The following is a 25176-nucleotide window of genomic DNA, read 5'->3' as shown; positions in this document are numbered from 1 at the left end:
ATAAGAAACTGTTAATAATAATAATAATAATAATAATAATAATAATAATAATAATATTATGTATAATGGTGTCCAAGTTTGATTAAGTGCAGATTTTTCTGCAATTTTCCTCTGGATGTGAAACAGGGATTCTTTAACAGGCAAAAGCAAACTGAAGCTTTAAATATAAAATTGCCCCAAAAATTGTTACTTTATCAAACTCGAACCCTGTTATATTTGGCCTAAAGTAGTTGGGGTAAATTTACTAAGATGGGAGTTTTATTTAAGATGGGATGTTGCCCATAGCAACCAATCAGAGTCTACTTCTCATTTATCTAGCGCCTTCTAGAAGATAATACCTGGAATCTGTCTGATTGGTTGCTATGGGCAACATTCCATCTTAGAACGCCCATCTTAGTAAATTTAAACCATTGTGTGTACTCGGATCTCAGATTGTGCAGGCTGCCACTGTCTTTCTGGATACCACAGGGCAGTACAGAGATCAACGGGGCCCAGGTACTGGTGGGTGTGGCCAACCCCAAGAGGTATGGCCATACCCCCTTTAAAAAATGGACCTGAAAAATACTGCATGCTGTAATCAGTACCCTCCCCCCACTCGGCACACTTAGGTCCATGGTAATTAGTACCCCTCCCCTCAATCACAGGCTAGTGGACATGACTGTGGAGGAAACCAATAAGAAAACAATCTTTTTCCCCTGGCTATGCTGTCAAGTAATGTTGCTCTTTTCAAGCGTGAAGCCAATTCGTCTGTGGGTGTCCTGGAGCTAGCGCTTCGATTGGCTCGCCTCTGCTGCTCCCCCGCCTCTGTTCCTGGGACCAGGTCGTATTATAGAATATCCTGTAGTGATGTATTGACAAAGTGAGTGATTCAGACCTGATCGCTGGGCTGCAATCTTTGCAGTCCTGCGTTCTGATAGTCGCCGCCAATCAGGCTGTCTGTAGCACTGAGAACACCAGGCTTCTCCGTGAGGTCTAACTGCATATGTGCCCCAATATACATAATAAGGGGGGAGCAGATAAGTATAACTGATGCTTTCAGGGGCCGCTCACCCATATGCACTGGGACGGGTGGATAAAATGTAAGAAAGCTAGTGCACTGTATAAGAGCATTTAGGACACTATTAATAATATAAATTCATTATGATTCCTTATTTCCGCACTCACAGCAAAAAAGAGTTTTCTTTGTTATTTACTAAATAGCTGTTACGGTCACGGGCGCCATCTTGAGAAAATGGACACATCAGTGGACGCAGGGTGCCAGAGAGGATTTAAATAATCTCTCTCCTCCACAAGAGCAATGCAGCTGACGCCATTTTCAGGATGTGTCACAGGCAGTTGTATCCCCTTTCTCCACTCATATGACTGGACAGGACACTGCCTCCCCCACTAGCTGCACACATATCTCCTAAAATACTCTGTGCTGCTGATGCTAACATTCTAATGCAACAGGTTATTCTAATCCCACCCATGTGAAAACTGGTCACTCATGGGCAGACAGGAATCAACAATTAATACCACCGGCTGATGTGCCCTGTTTTCAACCGGGCAAAGGTTTTCTGGGCAGAACATTCTACCCCTTTTCATCCCCTTAGGAATCGAAAAATCCCTGTATAGTGGGTGGCTGCAAATAACTGTCACAGTTTCCAGACCACTGAGCAGGTCCCATGTTTCAGGTCACCCAGCAAGTGCACAGGAAGAGTTCACCAACTGTCACATATTCCAGAGCACATTGGCGATGCTTTGGTAATGGCAGGCAGATGTTTGCCACATAACTCTGAAACGAAGCAACCAATTACAACTCCAATATAATTCTGCAAATCTATGGACCTAGGGGGTCATTCCGAGTTGTTCGCTCGTTATTTTTTTCTCGCAACGGAGCGATTAGTCGCTAATGCGCATGCGCAATGTCCGCAGTGCGACTGCGCCAAGTAAATTTGCTATGCAGTTAGGTATTTTACTCACGGCATTACAAGGTTTTTTCTTCGTTCTGCTGATCGGAGTGTGATTGACAGGAAGTGGGTGTTTCTGGGCGGAAACTGACCGTTTTATGGGTGTGTGTGAAAAAACGCTGCCGTTTCTGGGAAAAACGCGGGAGTGGCTGGAGAAACGGAGGAGTGTCTGGGCGAACGCTGGGTGTGTTTGTGACGTCAAACCAGGAACGACAAGCGCTGAACTGATCGCAGATGCCGAGTAAGTCTGAAGCTACTCAGAAACTGCTAAGAAGTGTCTATTCGCAATTCTGCTAATCTTTCGTTCGCAATTTTGATAAGCTAAGATTCACTCCCAGTAGGCGGCGGCTTAGCGTGTGCAAAGCTGCTAAAAGCAGCTTGCGAGCGAACAACTCGGAATGACCCCCCAAGAGCTTAAATTTGGTATGGAATGTGCCCTGCACAGACAACGGCATCATAGGAATAAGTCAAGTTTTGGAAACGAAAAACGCCACATCCCTTCTCACAGTAACCACACCCATTTTGCAGTGCCACACCCATTTTGGCTGTGGAACAGAAAACTGTTGGCCTGTCAAGATGCTACAGTCATTCAGAATATATTTTGTTTTTGCACTGTATATATCTTTATTTTACGGTTTGCAAAACTCCTAAAATAGAATTAATTGTAACTCAGGGAGCATCAATGAAGGAAACTGAATTTATCTTCTTAAATAATCACAGAATACAATACAGAGCGCTGTGATTGTGCATGATAAATGATGAAATCCTGAGCTGAGCGCGGCGGGACTGTCAGGTAATGACTAGACGTCAGTAAAACTTCTTGTGCCTATTAAATAGAGCCCATTCTGAGCCTTTATTTTGCTAACAATTACAGGTTAAACTGGGCTGTAATCTGGTTTAGCTTTGCCTGCTTCACATGGTGCAGCTCTCATCACAACGCAATATATGTATATACAGAAAATAATAGCTGAGTGTAATTAGCAAGTATTCCCTATCTACTTCATCAGCCTCAAACCAATTAAGGAATACCGGTCCGCATATAGGGGTATTCGCTGAGGTACACTCCAGTAACAAGTGCTTGGAATGGAACCAGAAAACATCATTTAGAAGAGCGCAGATTGGCTGCAGTGTGACTCGGAAGCTGCAGGAGTAATTAGGCAATGATTATTACACGCTGCAGTGTGCTGTATATCAGGGCTGTATCCTGTGCAATGTACAGAGAGCGCCGACACTGTATCTCCTGGTGTCTGACGACAGAAGCAGGAATCACAACACAAATACATATTCAATTAATAGTTACAGGAGGCTGGCGACAATGGCTATTTATCAAACTCAGAATTGTGGTTAATACTCAGAAAATGTCGGGGATTGCTGCAATTTATCATACTGGGGCTATAGGAGGAACAGCTGTAGTTCCCCTCTTATTGACCACAGTGGCTGTCCCCATGTCTTTCTATTGAGGCTGAGATACAGTACTTTATTATCCACCAAGCCCTGTTAGCTAACGCCATCACATTTGTTGTCAGGGAGGGAACATGCACATTAGAGAGGTCAAGCCCAAAAGTAAAGTCAGATATCAGGACAGGCTTTTATCAGAACCCATATCCCTGCAAGAGACTGTCACCAGATTGCCTCGACACAATGATCACAAATGAAACATATTGGGGCAAAAGTGCACAATTCATAAATCAGCCAAAGGCGGGCCTGTTGGAGCAGCTTGATGGATGTCCAGCGAGTATTTTACATGCTTTGTTTTGGAGGGGGTGAGACTACGCCACCTGTGCTTACGCATAGCCCACGGGGTTCCGCAGATGTCTCAATGCGTCTGAGCAAAATTGCTAAAGTTTTTACACTTTTGGTCTTAGCAGGTGGGTAGGTAGGAGGATACTCTATGTAGTAGCACAGCACATAGGGAGCAATTTATCCAATCTGAATTGCACACAATATGATTGTGCGATTTGGTTAGATTCGATTGCATGACACTCTTACAATTAAATATTTCTGTACAAATGCAATCAAAATTGCATAACATTTATGGGCACATCAAAACCGGTTTCCCTAAATACTTTTTCTAATTGTTATACAGTTTAGAGGCACCAGTAAAGCCTTTACTTGCTAGAAATGTTGAGACCACTTGAGATGTATTCATTATTCTGATTTGGAAGTAAAGCAAAAAAGCAAGCAACAGGGCAATGATAACACCTAAAGGGCCTTATTCAGATTTGTTAGCAAACCAGAAATGTAAGCAATTGGGCAAACCCATTTTTCACTGCAGGTTGGGCAGATGTAACATGTGCAGAGAGAATTAGATTTGTGTGGGGTGTGTCCAAGCTGAAATCTAAATTACAGGTCATTTATTTTGTACAGTCTGGACATGGCTACTAATAACAAATGCACAGACAAAAATCTTAAAGCTATGTGTGCAAATGCTAGGCGCTTAGGAGACAAGATTCCAGAGCTAATTGCGATAATGACAAGGGATAACCTGGATTTTGTGGCAATTACAGAGTCATGGTGCAATGAAAATCATGACTGGGACATAGCTATACCAGGATACAATTTATTTAGGAAGGATAGAATAGGAAGAATAGGAGGAGGGGTAGCAATGTATGTGAAAAAAAGCATAAATGCTACTTTAATACAAAATATTGAAGACAAAACTGAGGCCCTTTGGGTCACCATAGAAACCGGGAGAAGGATGTTATTCGCATTGGGGTGATCTATAGACCACCAGGCCAGGGGCAGGATTTGGACAGAAACCTATTGTTGGACATCACTAAAATGGCTTTAAAGGGAGAAGTCATAATCATGGGGGACTTTAATTTACCTGATGTAAATTGGGAGGGGTCTTTTGCAAATTCAGCTACAAGTGGCACATTTCTACATTCCTTACAGGGAGCATCTCTCAAGCAATTGGTGAAGGAGCCCACTCGCAAAGATTCAATATAAGATTTAATTCTTACAAATGGTGATAGGATATCCGACATATATGTGGGTGAGCACCTGGGATCCAGTGATCATCAAGCAGTATGGTTTAGTATAAAGACAGGATCCAACTCCTGTCACACAAAAACAAAGGTGTTGGATTTTAAAAATGCTGATTTTGCAAAAATGGGGAGATATTTAAGTGATTCATTGGCGGACTGGTGGAACTTGGAAGGAGTGCAGGAGAGGTGGGAAAAACTGAAAAGTGCAATACTAAGTGCAACTGATCTTTGTATCAAAAGGGTTAGGAAAAGCACCAGGAAAAGGAAGCCAGTGTGGTTCACAAAAGAAGTATCAACTAGTGTAAAGGCAAAAAAGATGGCTTTTAGGAAATACAAACAGACTCAAAATAAAAATGACAAAGAGGTGTATCTTGACAGACGGAAGGATGCTAAGAAAGTGATCAGACGTGCAAAGGCAGAAGCTGAGGAAAAAATGGGCCAGTCAGTAGATAAAGGGGGCAAAACTTTTTTTAAGTATATAAGTGAAAGGAGAAAATCAAATGGAGGAATAATAAGACTTAAGACAGAGAGTGAGAATTTGGTGGAGGGAGACAAGGCAATAGCAGATCACCTAAATAATTATTTTTGCTCAGTATTTACTACAGAAGAAGGGATAGGGCCACAGTTAAGTTGCAAGGACATTCATAAAAATAAGGTAGATGAAAGTACATTTACAGAGGAGAAGGTCCTAACAGAACTTTCACAACTAAAAGTGGATAAATCAATGGGACCAGATGGGATACACCCAAGGATACTCAAAGAGCTAAAAGATGTGCTGGTTACACCGTTAACAGAATTATTTAACCAGTCACTAAATACAGGTGTCATTCCAGAGGACTGGAAAAGAGCAAATGTAGTTCCACTGCACAAAAGTGGAAGTAAGGAAGAAGCAAGTAACTACAGACCAGTAAGCCTTACATCAGTAGTGGGGAAAGTAATGGAAAAACTATTAAAATAAAGAGTTGTGGAATATCTTAAATCAAACCACTTTCAGGATCCAAAACAGCATGGATTTACTGGTGGGAGATCACGCCAAACAAATCTTATTGACTTTTTTGACTCTGTGACGAAAATAATAGATCAAGGGGGGGCTGTAGATGTAGCATATCTAGACTTTAGTAAGGCAATTGACACTGTCCCACATCGCAGACTGCTAAATAAACTTGAAAGCGTGGGGGTGGATTATAAAACAGTTAAATGGATAAGAACCTGGTTGTAGGATAGGAAACAGACAGTTGTAGTTAATGGAGTGCAATCTATGGAGGGAAATGTTACCAGTGGAGTACCCCAGGGATCTGTATTTGGTCCAGTTCTCTTTAATATCTTTGTTGGTGACATTGCAGATGGTATTGAAGGGAAGGTATGCCTTTTTGCAGATGGTACAAAGATATGCAACAGGGTAGACACACCGGGAGGGGTAAAACAAATGATTGATGACCTAGTTAGGCTTGAGAAATGGTCAAGAACGTGGCAACTACAGTTTAATGCTAAAAAATGCAAAATCATGCACTTGGGTCTCAAAAACCCAAAGGCTAAATATAGTATCAAGGGTACTATAATGGAAACTACTGAGGAGGAAAGGGATTTAGGAGTCACTATTTCAAGTGACTTGAAGGCAGGAAAGCAATGCAACAAAGCAATGAGAAAGGCAAGTCAGATGCTTGGTTGCATAGGGAGAGGAATCAGTAGCAGGAAAAAAGAAGTGATAATGCCACTGTATAGGTCATTGGTGCGGCCCCATCTGGAATACTGTGTCCAGTTCTGGAGACCATATCTCCAGAAGGATATAAATACAGTAGAGAGTGTACAAAGAAGGGCAACTAAAATGGTGCATGGCCTACATCACAAAACGTACCCGGAAAGGCTAAAAGATCTTAACATGTATAGTTTGGTGGAGAGAAGGGAAAGGGGAGACATGATTGAAACTTTCAAATATATCAAGGGTCTTAACAAAGTTCAGGAGGGAAACATTCTTCAAAGGAAGAGAAGTATTAGAACTCGAGGACATACACTGAGACTGGAGGGGGGGAGGTTCAGGGGAAATTTAAGGAAAAATTACTTCATAGAAAGGGTAGTGGATAAGTGGAATAGTCTCCCATCAGAGGTGGTAGAGGCTAAGACTGTAGAGCAATTTAAACATGCTTGGGATAGGCATATGAATATCCTTACAAAGAATTAAGGTTCAAAAAGGGTTGAGATTACCTAAAGGATAAAAAAAAGGGCAGACTAGATGGGCCAAGTGGTTCTTATCTGCCGTCAAATTCTATGTTTCTATGTTTCTATGTTACAGTGTAAGAATAAAGTTGTCTAACATTTGAGAGCTACATGCAAAAGCTGCCAGTATTTACCCTGCACAGAAACAACAGTATTTGTTCCCTTTGCATAGCAACATGGCTTGTCCCAGACACAACATTACTTGCTTTTTTGTTTTGCTCTACTTCCAAATCAGAATCAGGTCCCCCATGCAAACATTTTAATGCTCCCTCGGTACGCACAGATTTGTAGTGATAGTGATAGCGCATATTTTTAGATTCCTTTTTTGTTGTGACCTTCAACCTTTTTTTATTGAGCTTTACGTCCCCGGGCTTGATTACAGTACGTCTCACCTTTGTGACCTCCAATGACATTCAAGTTTGCGCCATGTGGCCTATAAGCCGTTTCGGTGATAATGTCAAATGAAATCTGTTTTGTAAACTCTGATGTGTATCATAAAACACTGCGGACCGCACATTACTGTGAGCTAATTAAGTCTCACTCTTGGCACCAGTCTGCATCCCCTTTAACCTGTGGCATTTGTGGGAAAATGGATTTATTTGCATTGCTGCAGTTATGTATTTTCCTGTACATCCACTGGAAGCCTGCACATCTTCCACCTCCGACCCTAAGTACATGCAGCGTATATGTAATATGAAAATAATCTGCTATTTTCTCTGCGCTGATGGAACCTAAAAAGCCTTGAAATTCTCTGACATAGCGAACTCTGTAATTTTATGAAATTACAGTTTTCTTTTCCTTGCTTCTATCGGAGATACATATTCCTCCCTCTCTATTAGTCGCTGACCCTGAGCCGGACCAGAAACCTACCACGTAATTGTAACCATTTAGCCATGTATTGGAGTACATTATGTTTATCCAGGGGCGGTAAGCTTCGTGCAGCCCCCCCCCCCCCCCCTCTCCCGTCTCTGGCAGTGCAGTGAACTCTGATATTTGGGATACAGGCGCTGTTGTATTTTCCTGGTGACTTCTGCTGCTGCAGCGCAGATGCAGGACCGCAGAGATGGTATAATTATATAGGAGCAAGCTGTGCAGTGTGGGGCCCCGTGTACACCGCACATCCAACACCTATCATAAATACGCCAATATGTTATTCTGTAAGACGAACAATTACTTCACTGTCTAAGCAAATTAAATGGTTTTACAGTTCAAAATCGTCATCAGATTTCGCCCATGATTTAACGCGTGCTGCTTACCAAAGCGTTTCTGCGCGGCTGCTCAGTGGAGGAGTAAGAGACCAGTAAAAAGTACAGATCCATCGATGATGCACCCCTGCTTGGACTAATGGGAGTGCAATGGCTGAGAGCAATATTTTTGTATTTGCCACAAGACATTTTTGAAAACCTTCGTCAAGCAACAGACGCATTCTAGGACACCAAGGAGCTAGATTGTAATATCTTTTAGGAGTCGTTCTATCAAGCTACCATTTCTCAAGCATTGCACGGCAGACCCTGTATCATGCTGTGCCATTGGCAGATATATCATTGTTGATTAGTGGTGGCTACTCACCTGTTTGCCCGGTAGGGTCTGCATCATGTTTCAGGTTGATCACCTGCCGACTTCCTGTCCTCCCAGTAATTGACAGCTGACATCACCGGGAGGTGGGGCTTAAGTCAGATGGCAGTTGGAGGTAGTGCCAACATCCAGGATTGGGGCTTAATTAGCAAATAGGCTGGCTTCTATGAACTGCATCGGCTGCAGCTCCTAGTTGCTAGATAGGGCTGTAGTAATCGATTGGGAGTGGATTGTTAAGCGCACTCTCTGCTGTCACAACTCCCCCTAGAACTGCCTGTCTGGCTGGGATTAGCAGAGAGTGCTTCCAATGGGAAGTCATTGCCACTGCTAGGCAGTCACTGCGGGTGGCAGATTTTACTGGGGAAGTTGCAGTCCTGCAGCCCCGAGGTAAAATACCCCACTGTAATGTTGACCCTGTACTGCAAAATGTTTTCTTTAATTTGAGACAGTATCATATATTCTGTTTATGGTTTCTGTATGTTCTGGAATTCTAAGCCTCTATAAAGTGTCTTCTGGAGATAAGCACTATATAAATAAAATGATTATGATTATTAAGAGTCAACATTCACCGTGATTTTTGTTCATTGTGGATCAGAAATATTTGTTCCAACAGTTACTGGCCATGTGCAGCCGATTATATCAACGCGCTTCGCCGGGGTAAGCAAATTCTCAACACTGCCACCTACCATGCTTCACATGCATTGCAATCTGATGAAGTATGGTAGACGACAGTGTTGAAAAATTACCCTGGCAACATGTATTATAATTAATTACAATTTATATGTTGACGTGATGGATCTTTCTACATGTCAGACAGAGCTCTGTGTTACCAGATACTTGGCATGAGGTGCTATATTTTTGTAATAATCTACATACCTCGTCCCAAGTTCAGAGGACCTGAATTTATATTTCTTACCGCTCTGGGAACACTCGGGAAAATAAAGATTCCCTGTGATACTGTTGCAGGGTGAAGACTATTTTTGTACATTTAGTAGACTGTATATCAAACGGAGAGGTGGAAGGACAGCACAACACTCAGCTCTGTAACTGCCTTCCACTACGTACACTGATCTAGCTCATTGGTTTCATATTAGTTTTATTTCTCTTCTCTAACAGCCGGCTCGGTTTGCTGCACCCCGTGCTATCAGGATTGTAGCAAAAATAGTAAGAAAAGGTTCCTTGTTTACTTTGTTTTTTCTCTGTGCAGAAGAAAATATAAAAAATATACTGACGGGTTCAGCAACTCACTAGTCACAAAAAACATCAGTGATTTCGGAGAACAATTGCAAATTTAAATGTTCCATTTAATAATGAGAAGAGTGGTTTCATGAAAGGGGCATTGTTTGAATCATTTGAGTACTTTTCATTTTTGCCAACATGAAAGCGAAACGTGTAGAGAATGATTGTCGTTTGCAAGTTTATGACACAAAGATGCTGTCTGAATACAAATGTACACAATGCAGAAAATGTTGTACAGTAAGCCATGGAAACAAATGTAGTAAAATCGGCCTGGTGTAATATATCCATGATGGAAAGCACAGTACCAATAAAATGCATTGTGCATTGATAAGCTGCTGGAGATTTTGTGCAAGCCAATAAAATACTGTAGATTTATTGGAAGTCAGAAATCAGTTTAAACTGTGTAAACTCCCAAGATGGATGTGGTATATTCAGAATGTCTGCATTGACAGAATGTCAGAAGATGTATGAAAACCAGATCCGGGGAAAATATAGTGGCAGTAATTTTGGTCCATCTTCTTAATGACCTTCTGCCAGTATATAATCTCCAATTAATAGACCAAATAATTAATGTAACTCCACCCCCAAGTCTTCAGTAACTGACTATCTTAGAACAAAATTTTCCGCAGGAAGGTAATAGATATGGAATTGTATTAATTCTCTAGTTCTCAAAATCTGTGGCATTTCCAAAGAATAACAAACATCCATAATAGACCTACAGTAAGTGGCTGAGCTGATAAAAAAAAATAATCAGTTTGCTTTGTAAATAGTTTAACAGTTTGCGTGATAAGATACCTTATCACGCATATAATAAACCAAATCCCATTCAAAACTTTACAACGCGTTTCTCCGTAATTTGTCAGTCAGTTTAATCTGAGACAATTCTGAAGAGCGAGGCGGCTTAATTATTGTATTAAATATGGGTGTTATCCTTTTTGCAGTAGTGCGCCAACATACTGGGATCCAGCCAAGCAGTAATTAAGATTAAGACATGAGCAACGGCACCAGGAACTGAAAGGTGCAAACACAGGTCAGAGTGAGTAGGACATTCTCATACTGTCTGGATTTTGGTGGGATAGTCCCAGTATTGTAAAGCTGCGATACTCAATCAGAACTGCTGGAATAGTCAGTTGATTTATCCATCTTCACAACGTAAGCGTGGGATGGGGTAAATGCCTGAACCTAACCATGTATCATGTAGCTTTGCCACATATGGAATGAGACGAAGTTGTAGAGCAATCTAACGGTGTGTACACACGGTGAGATCCTTGCTATGCCCGATTTTCACTTGCGATTTCCCTTGAACTCCCCGGAGCCCAGCACCACCAATATTGACTAACTTTTCTTGAGATATGGACTATGTGTGCTTACGATTTTGGCTTATGTGAGATTTTGGCTTATGTGAGATGTCATTGACATGTGAGATGAACTAGATAGTACACCGATCTTGCAAGGATTGATTTGCCTGCACAGTCTATCTTTTCTTGCGATGCCGACCTGGCGGGACCGCGCATCGGGATCGAATCGGGATCGCAAGGTGACTTTCACCTTGCGATCTGCACTAACTTTTCTTGCGATTTTGACGATATAGTCAAAATCAAAAGAAAATATCTCACCGTGTGTACACACCCTAAGACTGTCTAAGATGATAGTGATACTCATTCCAAGTGAGACGTTGTGGTGTGGAGACCAATCCTCCGGAAGTACTACTTAATGGAATCCAATATATTACTTTATTGTGCTAATAAAACCAAACTAACTTCTGAATGGTTGATGGTTGGCAGCTAAAAATTGTATGGGAAGGGCAGAATCACTGGGCAGAACATTGGCATTACCTTATTAAGAAAGGGACATGATACAGTACATTTTGTCCATATGGCCAGGATCGGTGGGATCCAAGTATTTAGGCTAAAAATCGTCCAGGATTCAATCCCGGGATTGGAATCTCCAATTCTGAGGATTTCGAAATCAGGCGTTCCTTTGTTTTTTTAATGCCGGGCAGCATTGAGCATGCTCAGGAGGCTCAGACGCTGCCTGACTCCCTCCTACTGGCTCCCCCTGCGCAGTATGATGTGAAGTCAGAGGTCACGCTTTGCAGCCAGCCACCCACCACCCGCCGCAAGGACCTCACCGAACTGGAGGAAGTTACCAACCCACCCTCCCAGGTATCATGGTGGTAAATTATGTGTTCGGTGCGGGACGGGGGTGGGGACAAAAGAAACAAACCAATCCCGGGCAACTAGGGTATCCCGGTATTGACCATTTTTCAATCCCGATACCCGGGATTGAAAAAATGGCCCGGGATTGGCCACCATAGTCCATATATTCTTTTCAGAAGTGTCAAGGTTTTTAGGATCCATAAAGCTGGGTAAATAGGAGTGTGTTTTCTGGATAGGGTCATGCATGTTTTCTCACTGCAAATGCTGAGAAGCCGAGCGTACACAGCTATGGGCAATTCAGAGTAATGACCGCTATCAAAGGCACGTAGCTAGGGGTGGTACGGCTGCATAGATGTATACAACCTTACATAGGGTGGAATATATGCATTGCAATCTGTGCTCATGGGGGGTAATTACGAATGTCTTGCATTTGACTTTGCACAATTCTGTTAATGAGGATATGAATAACACTAGGTCTGCTGAGAGAAAGCTTGATACATTTAGCCATAGATTTGCCCAATTAGTTGAATAAATACAGTATGTTGAGGTCATACATGTATTCGGAAAACTCGTTGACTGTGTTTCTATTTTAATGTTCGTGTGGCAATTTTAGAAATCTGGGGGCTTTTACAGATTGCCTGATATTACTCCCAGCTAAGTGCCGCAACACCTGATATATATTTCATTCGTACGGTTCCGCAAATACAGGAAATGCACCACAGTGTCCTCTGTTGAGTTTCAATCAAAGCAAATATTAGACAGTACTGTTTTCATAAATACTGTTGAAGCAGACTGACAAAGGGGGGGCATGAATTTTAATTTCAATGAGCGCACGAGGGTGGGGAGAAAACAGAGAGATATTTCCCTTGGGTACAAGCTGTTCTTGACTTTGCATTTTAACGAACATTTAAATGTTTGCTCCGTTTTTTCAGCGAAGACTAGAAATGAAGTTCATTTATTTCCATAATATATTTTTTTCTTCCGTACACTGGAAACTCTCACGGCGTTCTTCTCCGTGCCGTGCTTCAGATATTTTTTTTATTTTATTATAGCAGCCTAGGTAAACTAAACACAGCCTTAAAAGCCCAGGCTTCGACATCAGACGGCAGTATTATGGTGGGGGTCAGTGGTTTTAAATTCCTGCAGAAGTGGATATTCACAGGAGACTGCTTCAGGGGTCCAAGGGGAGCCTCTTCCCATTAAAACGGAACTTGGACTAGCAGAACAGTGAATCGCTCAGCCGGAGGTGTAAGAAAGGTTGGCCAGTGGGGACAGGAGCTCGCAATGCGGAGAAGAAAAGGTGGAGAGGCCGCAAAGTGTTGGAAACAGAGATCTGTCTGGGAGAGGGCAGAATTAAGAAAAAAGAATATAACTTAAAACGTTCGATGAGGTTATGGGGCTGACGATTGCGATGGAAATGTGAAGATATAATTCTCTGAATGTTTGTCTGTTATTTAGTTTGATTATATGAATAAACGCACAAAGACGATAATTACCTGTCCACTGTCGCCGCAGCGTGGGTCCTTCTCTGCGCATGCGCCGGTGAGAGAGGCGGGGGCACATAGGGGTCTATTCATGAAGCAGTGAAAAGAGTGGAGAAGTGATCTTGTGGAGAAGTTGCCCATGGCAACCAATCAGCTGCTCTGTACAACTGTATAGTATGCAAATTATAAATGTTACTTCAATGTTGATTGGTTGCCATGGGCAACTTCTCCAGTGGCTCACTTCTCCACACTTTTCACTGCTTCATGAATGGACCCCATATGTCTCCTCTCTTAATCCACCTCTGCTTCTACAATGCTTTATCGCCATTCTTTTCTCTGGAAAATGATACTAGTACTTTTTTAAACTTACTTCCGAGTTGCTGAAGGCCTGCGCCCTGTTAAGTGTCTCACCAGTCTGTATCTAACGTGTGGCTGGAATGGAGGAGTCTGGTGATAAAAGTTCCACACAGGAGGGCCTCATTCTTAGAAGAATGTGTTCCTCGGATACGTGCCTGTATCGTAGAAAGCAATCGCAGGCAGCGCGTGTTCCGTTCAATGGTGGTCATTCCGAGTTGTACGCTCGTTGCCGTTTTGCGCAACGCAGTGATTAAGTAGAAAATGCGCATGCAGATTTACACAAGCTCGAGCAACGTTTTTTCAACGCTCGAGTGATCGTAGTGTGATTGACAGGAAGTGGGTGTTTCTGGGCGGCAACATGGCGTTTTCAGGGACTGTGCTAAAAAACGCAGGCGTGCCAGGTAAAAACGCAGGAGTGGCTGGAGAAACGGGGGAGTGGCTGGCCGAACGCAGGGTGTGTTTGTGACGTCAAACAAGGAACTAAACAGACTGAGGTGATCGCAATCTAGGAGTAGGTCTGGAGCTACTCAGAAACTGCAATGAATTATTTATTAGCAGTTCTGCTAATCTTTCGTTCGCACTTCTGCTAAGCTAAGATACACTCCCAGAGGGCGGCGGCCTAGCGTTTGCAATGCTGTGAGTAAAATACCTAACTTTTGTGTAAAATAACTAAGCGCATGCGCTCTGCGAACCTTGCGCATGCGCAGTAAGCGACTAATCGCAGTATAGCAAAAATCAGCAACGAGCGAACAACTCGGAATGACCCCCTTTGTTGCCTCAGTAAAAGCTGTAGCTGTATGGCAAGACTAGGGGACACTCTAGTCTGATCCCCCCTCCAGTCTTTGCACTTTTAATGGGGCTGTGACCCTACAGAACAAAAGGGCACCGCTGGACCACACAGTTACTGTCCCGTTTACCACTTCAAGGTCACCAAGACAAGGTCTGGTTTACTGCATCTGATCACACTGTATTTCATGAACTGTTACCATTGCATTGTCCTTTTATACCCCAGTCCAACACTGCACAAGTTTCCAGAATTTGTCTGAGCTGGAAAGTTGCAGCTGCTTGGACGTGATAACGAGATTCGCTGCAAATTGCATCATCAACCTGCTGAGCCGCCCACTCTAGAGCGTATCAGGACAGGATCCAGGAAGCTGATCTACTCAGGGGAAATCCCAGTAACTTGGGAATCAGACAGACGTTCCGGGAGAGAAGGCTAGGGAGCCCAAACTTGGAGACTGCCCTGTTTCTTCCTTCTAAATAATGCGCAGTTTATTTGATGGATTACAGAAACCAATGAAGTGTTATGTAAGGATGTCAGATCCACTTTAAATCCTTGAAGGTATTGGTGTTAAAATAAATTGCTTTTACACCTCTTGTTATATTGTAACCACTGCCAGGAAAAGACATGCTAAAATACTGTACACTCTCTGCGCACAGCCTATAATTTGGAATATGTGCATGTCAATTCTTTTGTGCCATTGTCACTGCCTTTTGTTTGCTACCTCAGTGATCAAACTATTTGCAGCCCCTTTTGAAATGAAAATGACAAATTATGTTTAAGAACTGCTACTCAGTGTGGTGAGAACAGAGAGTGACAGAGCGACAAGCCGGGTATTAATGAGATGCAACATCAAGGCGCATAATGTATGAGCAATTACTGCGTCTCTACTACAAAAGCCCAACCAAGGGTATAGTTTGTCTTCATATTGTTAATCATTTGGAATTAAAGTGAACCTGTGGCATATACTGTACACTCTGGAGGCAGCCATATTGCGGTCTTAACCAATACTAATGAGAATAATACAGGGTTGAGTCACTTCGTTATGACCAACTCCTACATTTGACGCCGGCAGCGCTAATCCCAAGAAGTACGTCACGTGTCGTGCGCTGGCTTGGTGGGTATATATTATAAGGCCGTCTGCACACATATCACTCGTTGCTGTCATGGGTAAAAGGAGCGATTTATCCGAGTTGCAAAAAGGGATGATTATTGGTTTTCCGGCCCACGGGTGGCGGTATTCCTGACACAGCGCAGTTTGTGACTTGTCTGCGTGCTGCTGTGGTGAAGGTGTATCGTGACTGGACAAATGGCACCACTGCGAATAACCGACGTGGAAACGGCGGAGCACCACGTGCCATTGATGTGAGAGGTGAACGTTGGCTATGAAGGTGCGTGAGGGCAGACCGACACGCTACAGTGGAGCAGCTCACTGTCAAAATAAACCTGGGGGCTACCAGACGTGTGTCTAACACAACAGTTCAGCCCGTCTAGCTGTGTCCGTCCTGCACATCTTGGTTACTCTGGCTATAAGATGGTGTCCTAATAATGTGACTCCACCGTGTATATTAATGAGACACTTTGGAAGGCACTCAGTGGAAGCAACCATTTTGTGAAGAGAACCTCCTAATCTTTCTTGCATTAAAACATAGGTTTGGTCCACAAAATGGCTGCCACTGCTACAAACTACTTCTGTCAACTTATTTTAGTGAATATTGGCTACAGGAGTGGCATCTTTATTATATGAGGTGCTTTAAATATAGAGATCCCTGTAAATGTCTTTGCATTGATTCTACTCTTTAGGTTTAGAAAAAAAACAATTCTATTACATGTGAGTCCTTTTCAGCCAAACCTGAGGTATGCAAACTGCTTATGCACAATGGAGGGGGCCATTTTATGGGATGATCCAACACACGCAGTCATGGCTGTGTTTGAGGGTGGCAGACTCCGATTGGAGATGTTTTCTGTATGGCACGTATGCCACGTTTTGCCTCTCCATCTACAAACAAAACAATGGCCAACATTGCTGGGTGACCATATCATGCAGACAACCAAGACCCTCTGCAAAATGGTGGACCATTATGCAATAGATAGCACCTATCCTTGTGTATCAATGCCTATTTCTCGATAGAGTATAGGCTTGCGAGTAGGGCCCTCCTACCTCTATGTCTGTCTGTTATTACCCAGTGTTGTTTCCAATTTTTAACGCTCAACAGGATTTGCTGCGCTATATAAGAAACTGTTAATAAATAAATAAAACAATACTTTGTGAGAGTGAGCGTCTATCATGTCTGAGATCAGAGGCCTGATTCAAGGTGGCCACAAAACCCATTGTGACTGCATGTACTGAGAAGTTGTGCTAATGCCATAACTGCTGTATTTTTACAAACACCTATTGGCTGCTTTTTTGATCTGCCGCTTGCTTAGAAATGACTGCTCTGCATGTCCGTCGGAACTGAGACATCCAGGCCAGAGAAACAGCATCCAAAGATGCAGTAGCTGACTGTATCATGCAAGCAAATTAGTTGTGACACAAATTGCACAAAATGCATTATTAAAATTACAAGAATGCAAAGTAAAAGTGCTATTGTTTTCTAACTACCACTTTTTCTTTTCTAACTGCCACCAAAAAATACTTCATAGATTTCATTCTGCATTAATCTGCCTCTCCAGAACATCAAAAAGCCAAATTCTACACATAGGTTTTCATAATAACCATCCATGACCTCTTTATCTCATACAACCTCAACCTTCGGCAATAACAGAAACATGGCTCACACAATCAGACACTGCCTCCTCTGGTGGTCTTTCACTTCACACAAACATCCAGGCCTGGAAACAGTAAAGGAGGTGGGGATGGAACATTCACAGCTCTACCACAAGTTCCATCACTCAGATTTGATCATTTATAGTACATTCTGCGTGTTTTTGTTATCTATCGTCCAACTTGCCCACAACCAGTGCCAATGAGAAGGGCCCTTCCTGAGGGGCAAACGGCAACCCCCCTCCCATGCCATGCGCAATATTTTAAATCTATATATGTTTTGAGTGGAGGGTTTAAGGGGGGGCTGGTGGCTCCCCAGTTACGTCATGCCCTCATACAGTACCTGGGCTCAGCAAACCTTTCTATGGCCCTGTCCACACCACAATTTCTTGAACATTTTTCTACCTGGCTCTCTCAATTCTTATCCTCTGACATCTCCACCATCACCTTGAGTGATAACAATATCCCTATTGATAGTCCATCTTCTCCTTGTGCCTCCAAACTACTCTCTATGACCTCCTCTCTTGTCTCTACCAGTGGACTGACTCCTTTACTCATCGGGACGGCCACTGTCTTGATGTTGTATTCCCCAGAATCCGCCCTGTCTTATTCATTAACACTCCTTTGCCTATCAACTTATCACTGGGACCATTTCATCCATTACTTCAAACTCAGGGTCCCTCTACCTGAGTATGTCCTCATACATCTTTGCTGCAGTTGCACCAAACAGCCCCTATTGGCACGCCAGGTCCTCGGCGACTCTGCTAGCTTTTTTGTTACAAATGCATCTTAGACACAATGTGATGCGACTAGAACGTACCAGGAGACTGTGCTGCTTCATTTGTCATGTGACACTTGCATACCTCCCAACTTTCCCGATTTTCGCAGGACAGTCCTGATTTTTTTGGACTATCCCACCCACAGGCAGCAGTGTCCCGCGGTGGGGGGCAGTTGGTAGGATCTGTCACTCGCCGCTCTGCTTAGCAGAGCAGCAGTGAATAGACGCACAGAGTCTATTCACGGAGACAAGAGGGCATGCCTCCATAGTGACGATAATGGGGGTGTGGTTTGTGATTGTGGCTTTTCCAATAGGCTACGACCCCTTTTCTGAGGCCACACCCCCTTTTATAGGGCGGATGCGGCTACGATGTGCAGGAGTACCTCTTTCTGTCTCCCAAAAGTTGGGAGGTATGCACTTGCATGCCTGTGTGCAATTGTGTATCTGAATCTGCATACGAACTGCAGTAGAGAGCATAAAAGGTTGCATCCGACCTACAGATCCAACCTTCTGTACTTCTGTCCTTCTCAATCAGATTCATCTCCCTGAGCGCTCACACTCCTGTTCACTGCTTTATAGAAGCATGCAGATGAGAAGCAGAAGCAAGGAAGGAACCATATGAATTCTGATATCTATGATCTTCCTTACTCCATTTCTTTGACCTGGATTTAAATGACCAAAGGTTCCTACTAGAGATGAGCGGGTTCGGTTTCTCTGAATCCGAACCCGCACGAACTTCATGTTTTTTTCACGGGTCCGAGCAGACTCGGATCCTCCCGCCTTGCTCGGTTAACCCGAGCGCGCCCGAACGTCGTCATGACGCTGTCGGATTCTCGCGAGACTCGGATTCTATATAAGGAGCCGCGCGTCGCCGCCATTTTCACACGTGCATTGAGATTGATAGGGAGAGGACGTGGCTGGCGTCCTCTCCATTTAGATTAGGGTTGAGAGAGAGAGAGAGAGAGAGAGATTGACCTGAGGCTGTGATACTGTAGAAGAGAGTGCAGAGTTTAGTGACTGACGACCACAGTGACCACCAGACAGTGCAGTTGTTTGTTTTATTTAATATATCCGTTCTCTGCCTGAAAAAAACGATACACACAGTGACTCAGTCACATACCATATCTGTGTGCACTGCTCAGCCCAGTGTGCTGCATCAATGTATATATATATCTGACTGTGCTCAGCTCACACAGCTTATAATTGTGGGGGAGACTGGGGAGCACTGCAGTGCCAGTTATAGGTTATGGAGCCAGGAGTACATAATATTATATTAAAATTAAACAGTGCACACTTTTGCTGCAGGAGTGCCACTGCCAGTGTGACTAGTGACCAGTGACCTGACCACCAGTATATATAATATTAGTAGTATACTATCTCTTTATCAACCAGTCTATATTAGCAGCAGACACAGTACAGTGCGGTAGTTCACGGCTGTGGCTACCTCTGTGTCGGCACTCGGCAGCCCGTCCATAATTGTATATACCACCTAACCGTGGTTTTTTTTTCTTTCTTTATAGTCATACTAGTTACGAGTATACTATCTCTTTATCAACCAGTCTATATTAGCAGCAGACACAGTACAGTGCGGTAGTTCACGGCTGTGGCTACCTCTGTGTCGGCACTCGGCAGCCCGTCCATAATTGTATATACCACCTAACCGTGGTTTTTTTTTCTTTCTTTATACATACATACTAGTTACGAGTATACTATCTCTTTATCAACCAGTCTATATTAGCAGCAGACACAGTACAGTGCGGTAGTTCACGGCTGTGGCTACCTCTGTGTCGGCACTCGGCAGCCCGTCCATAATTGTATATACCACCTAACCGTGGTTTTTTTTTCTTTCTTTATACATACATACTAGTTACGAGTATACTATCTCTTTATCAACCAGTCTATATATTAGCAGCAGACACAGTACAGTGCGGTAGTTCACGGCTGTGGCTACGTCTGTGTCGGCACTCGGCAGCCCGTCCATAATTGTATATACCACCTAACCGTGGTTTTTTTTTCTTTCTTTATACATACATACTAGTTACGAGTATACTATCTCTTTATCAACCAGTCTATATTAGCAGCAGACACAGTACAGTGCGGTAGTTCACGGCTGTGGCTACCTCTGTGTCGGCACTCGGCAGCCCGTCCATAATTGTATATACCACCTAACCGTGGTTTTTTTTTCTTTCTTTATACATACATACTAGTTACGAGTATACTATCTCTTTATCAACCAGTCTATATATTAGCAGCAGACACAGTACAGTGCGGTAGTTCACGGCTGTGGCTACCTCTGTGTCGGCACTCGGCAGCCCGTCCATAATTGTATATACCACCTAACCGTGGTTTTTTTTTCTTTCTTTATACATACATACTAGTTACGAGTATACTATCTCTTTATCAACCAGTCTATATATTAGCAGCAGACACAGTACAGTGCGGTAGTTCACGGCTGTGGCTACCTCTGTGTCGGCACTCGGCAGCCCGTCCATAATTGTATATACCACCTAACCGTGGTTTTTTTTTCTTTCTTTATACATACATACTAGTTACGAGTATACTATCTCTTTATCAACCAGTCTATATTAGCAGCAGACACAGTACAGTGCGGTAGTTCACGGCTGTGGCTACCTCTGTGTCGGCACTCGGCAGCCCGTCCATAATTGTATATACCACCTAACCGTGGTTTTTTTTTCTTTCTTTATACATACATACTAGTTACGAGTATACTATCTCTTTATCAACCAGTCTATATATTAGCAGCAGACACAGTACAGTGCGGTAGTTCACGGCTGTGGCTACCTCTGTGTCGGCACTCGGCAGCCCGTCCATAATTGTATATACCACCTAACCGTGGTTTTTTTTTCTTTCTTTATACATACATACTAGTTACGAGTATACTATCTCTTTATCAACCAGTCTATATTAGCAGCAGACACAGTACAGTGCGGTAGTTCACGGCTGTGGCTACCTCTGTGTCGGCACTCGGCAGCCCGTCCATAATTGTATATACCACCTAACCGTGGTTTTTTTTTCTTTCTTTATACATACATACTAGTTACGAGTATACTATCTCTTTATCAACCAGTCTATATATTAGCAGCAGACACAGTACAGTGCGGTAGTTCACGGCTGTGGCTACCTCTGTGTCGGCACTCGGCAGCCCGTCCATAATTGTATATACCACCTAACCGTGTTTTTTTTTTCTTCTTTATACATACATACTACTACGACATCTCTTTATCAACCAGTCTATATTAGCAGCAGACACAGTACAGTACGGTAGTTCACGGCTGTGGCTACCTCTGTGTCTGCACTCGGCAGGCAGTCCGTCCATAATTGTATACCACCTAACCGTGGTTTTTTTTTCTTTCTTCTTTATACATACATAGTTACATAGACATCTCTTTATCAACCAGTCTATATTAGCAGCAGACACAGTACAGTACGGTAGTTCACGGCTGTGGCTACCTCTGTGTCTGCACTCGGCAGGCAGTCCGTCCATAATTGTATACCACCTAACCGTGGTTTTTTTTTCTTTCTTCTTTATACATACATAGTTACATAGACATCTCTTTATCAACCAGTCTATATTAGCAGCAGACACAGTACAGTACGGTAGTTCACGGCTGTGGCTACCTCTGTGTCTGCACTCGGCAGGCAGTCCGTCCATAATTGTATACCACCTAACCGTGGTTTTTTTTTCTTTCTTCTTTATACATACATAGTTACATAGACATCTCTTTATCAACCAGTCTATATTAGCAGCAGACACAGTACAGTACGGTTGTTCACGGCTGTGGCTACCTCTGTGTCTGCACTCGGCAGGCAGTCCATAATTGTATACTAGTATCCATCTCCATTGTTTACCTGAGGTGCCTTTTAGTTGTGCCTATTAAAATATGGAGAACAAAAATGTTGAGGTTCCAAAATTAGGGAAAGATCAAGATCCACTTCCACCTCGTGCTGAAGCTGCTGCCACTAGTCATGGCCGAGACGATGAAATGCCAGCAACGTCGTCTGCCAAGGCCGATGCCCAATGTCATAGTACAGAGCATGTCAAATCCAAAACACCAAATATCAGAAAAAAAAGGACTCCAAAACCTAAAATAAAATTGTCGGAGGAGAAGCGTAAACTTGCCAATATGCCATTTACGACACGGAGTGGCAAGGAACGGCTGAGGCCCTGGCCTATGTTCATGGCTAGTGGTTCAGCTTCACATGAGGATGGAAGCACTCAGCCTCTCGCTAGAAAAATGAAAAGACTCAAGCTGGCAAAAGCAGCACAGCAAAGAACTGTGCATTCTTCGAAATCCCAAATCCACAAGGAGAGTCCAATTGTGTCGGTTGCGATGCCTGACCTTCCCAACACTGGACGTGAAGAGCATGCGCCTTCCACCATTTGCACGCCCCCTGCAAGTGCTGGAAGGAGCACCCGCAGTCCAGTTCCTGATAGTCAGATTGAAGATGTCAGTGTTGAAGTACACCAGGATGAGGAGGATATGGGTGTTGCTGGCGCTGGGGAGGAAATTGACCAGGAGGATTCTGATGGTGAGGTGGTTTGTTTAAGTCAGGCACCCGGGGAGACACCTGTTGTCCGTGGGAGGAATATGGCCGTTGACATGCCAGGTGAAAATACAAAAAAAATCAGCTCTTCGGTGTGGAGGTATTTCACCAGAAATGCGGACAACAGGTGTCAAGCAGTGTGTTCCCTTTGTCAAGCTGTAATAAGTAGGGGTAAGGACGTTAACCACCTCGGAACATCCTCCCTTATACGTCACCTGCAGCGCATTCATAATAAGTCAGTGACAAGTTCAAAAACTTTGGGTGACAGCGGAAGCAGTCCACTGACCAGTAAATCCCTTCCTCTTGTAACCAAGCTCACGCAAACCACCCCACCAACTCCCTCAGTGTCAATTTCCTCCTTCCCCAGGAATGCCAATAGTCCTGCAGGCCATGTCACTGGCAATTCTGACGATTCCTCTCCTGCCTGGGATTCCTCCGATGCATCCTTGCGTGTAACGCCTACTGCTGCTGGCGCTGCTGTTGTTGCTGCTGGGAGTCGATGGTCATCCCAGAGGGGAAGTCGTAAGCCCACTTGTACTACTTCCAGTAAGCAATTGACTGTTCAACAGTCCTTTGCGAGGAAGATGAAATATCACAGCAGTCATCCTGCTGCAAAGCGGATAACTGAGGCCTTGACAACTATGTTGGTGTTAGACGTGCATCCGGTATCCGCCGTTAGTTCACAGGGAACTAGACAATTTATTGAGGCAGTGTGCCCCCGTTACCAAATACCATCTAGGTTCCACTTCTCTAGGCAGGCGATACCGAGAATGTACACGGACGTCAGAAAAAGACTCACCAGTGTCCTAAAAAATGCAGTTGTACCCAATGTCCACTTAACCACGGACATGTGGACAAGTGGAGCAGGGCAGGGTCAGGACTATATGACTGTGACAGCCCACTGGGTAGATGTATGGACTCCCGCCGCAAGAACAGCAGCGGCGGCACCGGTAGCAGCATCTCGCAAACGCCAACTCTTTCCTAGGCAGGCTACGCTTTGTATCACCGCTTTCCAGAATACGCACACAGCTGAAAACCTCTTACGGCAACTGAGGAAGATCATCGCGGAATGGCTTACCCCAATTGGACTCTCCTGTGGATTTGTGGCATCGGACAACGCCAGCAATATTGTGTGTGCATTGTTATGATTCACCTGCCTCTAATTGTTTGGCAGGTGAATTACAAGGAGAGAATCACTACTGGAGGTACTGGCAGGTGCAATGTGACATAGAAATGGTTAACCAATGTTACACTGGGGAATACTGTAATAACTTGAGTGCGTTGTAGCAGAATATGGACTGTCCCTTTAACAATGGAATGTGCAGCACACTTACACTGGTTATGGACAGCAGGTGAGAAATATAACAGCTAAGAGCCAGGACTTGATTACAGGGCTAGAATGTATAACAACCACTGTTGCCGGAAATAAATGTCCACAGAAGTGCAGGAATATTAAGTATTTATTATAGCAGTGGTATAATGAGGTATGGCAGAGGAATCACAGTACAATCCAGGTTACAATGTGAGCTAAGAATAAATGGGTTTGCAGACTGAGAATTGCAGCAGAGTAATGAGACAATTGAATAAAGAATCAGAGTATTATAATCCACGGAACTGATTGCAGGATTTGTATAACAAAGCAAAACAGCATGCAGGCACAGAGGAAGTCCATAGTACATGTAACACGAATAGTGAATACTAGAGGATCCAGAGATCACAGTAAAAGTCCATGATACTTAACTAAATGGTTCAGGCATGAACATGAGCTGATAAGGATGCTTGTGGCAGGATAACTTGAACAGGAAGACCAGACTTCTCGGTATGAACAGGAGCAAGAATGGAGACACCAGGCAATGCAGGTAGTTCTGGCTGGAAAGCAGAGTAATATCACCGGCGTCTGAGAACTCAGCTAGCTGGCCTTTAACAGCCACACTGACCAATGAACAAGGCCAGGCTGGGAGTGTTCACTAGTAATTACAAACCCTGTGCACCTGCTGAGCTGCATGTACACAGAGCCAAGGAACACATATGGATCAGCTGACACCAGATAAATACTAAACAGAATCCTAACATGCATTAAATATGGGCAAATTCCAGCACGTCCCATGTTTTGCACATACCTTGAATTTGGTGGTGCAGAATTTTTTAAAAAACGACAGGGGCGTGCAAGAGATGCTGTCGGTGGCCAGAAGAATTGCGGGACACTTTCGGCGTACAGGCACCACGTACAGAAGACTGGAGCACCACCAAAAACTACTGAACCTGCCCTGCCATCATCTGAAGCAAGAAGTGGTAACGAGGTGGAATTCAACCCTCTATATGC

The sequence above is a fragment of the Pseudophryne corroboree genome, chromosome 2, assembly GCF_028390025.1.
Source record: "Pseudophryne corroboree isolate aPseCor3 chromosome 2, aPseCor3.hap2, whole genome shotgun sequence".
NCBI classification, from domain to species: domain Eukaryota; kingdom Metazoa; phylum Chordata; class Amphibia; order Anura; family Myobatrachidae; genus Pseudophryne; species Pseudophryne corroboree.
The sequence above is the reverse complement of the archived record's forward strand: the minus strand, read 5'-3'. Positions refer to the sequence as shown.